We start from the raw sequence: 1,492 nt of genomic DNA on the forward strand, positions 1-1,492 counted from the left end.
AAAAGAAGTTAATTACGGTGCACGTTGGGGAAAAAAAAGAAATATCAAGACTAAAAACTGACAATAGGCCACAATGATAGGAAGTTGGTGGGTGAATTTGAGGGGTTCTATTTGGATGGTAGGGATACAAATCTCATTAAATGTATACCTTACAGTCTAGTCCATAATTGTTCTTTGCTTTCTATAGTTCCTAAGTATTTTCCCAACACGCATTACTGATGGAGTAAATGTATGTTGTCTTTTCCCAGAGCAGCTGGGACTTTTCCAGAGCAGCAGTTGAGACTTTCAACTTTGAAAAGAGAAATAGAGCCTAACAACACCATGGGAAGCCAAGGTTTTAGGAGATGACTGATAAGAGATGTTTTGACAACAGATGATGCTTCCTTCATGAACCTGAGCATCAGTTATAGCAAATGTCTACTTTGCAGCAATTCATTGTTCTTGGCTTTACTTCCCCTCCATTTTGTCTGAGTACAAGATTATTGTAACTAGTTCTTTGAAAGAATGAAGGAGGGGGAGTGGTCTATATCACCTTGGGGAAAAGCAGTATAGAGACAGGAAAAGAAGAGTCACAGGAGGTGGTGGGGTGCTTGAAGTGATGAGCCAGTGAGACAAAGACAGGGATTTGGAATAGGAACTGTGAGACAAAAAGGAAAAAAAACACAATCCCTACTCAAAGACATCTCAAAACCATTTAGGAAGGTACTCAGCCTCCTGTAGCTAGTTGCTATTTAATCTACCAGTTAAAGGAAAGAAGGCTAGAGGATTTGGGTTCTTTTGGGTTACAACTGAGAGTGAGATGGGCTCTTTGGAGAAAGCTGATCACTGGGTTGGGACAGGAACAGCACAGGAAGAGCCTGGAGCGTCTTGTAGTTCCAGAAAGTAAGGAGGAGCTCAGAAAACAAGAGGGTTGGGTATATCAAAAGGAAACAAGAGTAAAACTGAAAGTGCTCCCAGTTGCCAAAGATGGAACAATTTGAACAAGAAAGTAAATAACAGAGGACTACATTTTACCCCAAAGTACAAAGGAGATATATATAAATCCATGCTGATAAGCAAGAAATTAATTAAGTAAATAAATAAATCTTTCTTACAGAAAAATTCTAAATTATATGGAAGGAAAAGAACTGAGGATTGCTGGAGGGGAAGGGCAGGGAGGGAAGTGGTAACTGGGTGATAGGCATCAAGGAGGACATGTGATATGATGAGCCCTGGGTGGTTTATGCAACTAAAGAATTATTGAGTATGATTAAGATTTTCTCTCTCTCTCTTTCTCTCTCTCTCTCTCTCTTCTTCTGCCCCTCCACCCAACACTCTCGCTCTCAAGAAAAATTTTGTCATTTTTATTTCACTTAAACTTTTTTCATCATCTTAAATTTTTTTTATTCAAGTATAATTAACACATAGTGTTGTATTAGTTTCAAGTGTACAATTTTATACATTTCTCAGTGCTCACGAAGGTAATGTACTCTTAATCCCCATTTTGGACCCT

Source organism: Lontra canadensis, unplaced genomic scaffold (assembly GCF_010015895.1).
Source record: "Lontra canadensis isolate GAN:19392208 unplaced genomic scaffold, GSC_riverotter_1.0 scaffold242, whole genome shotgun sequence".
Classification (NCBI taxonomy): Eukaryota; Metazoa; Chordata; class Mammalia; order Carnivora; family Mustelidae; genus Lontra; species Lontra canadensis.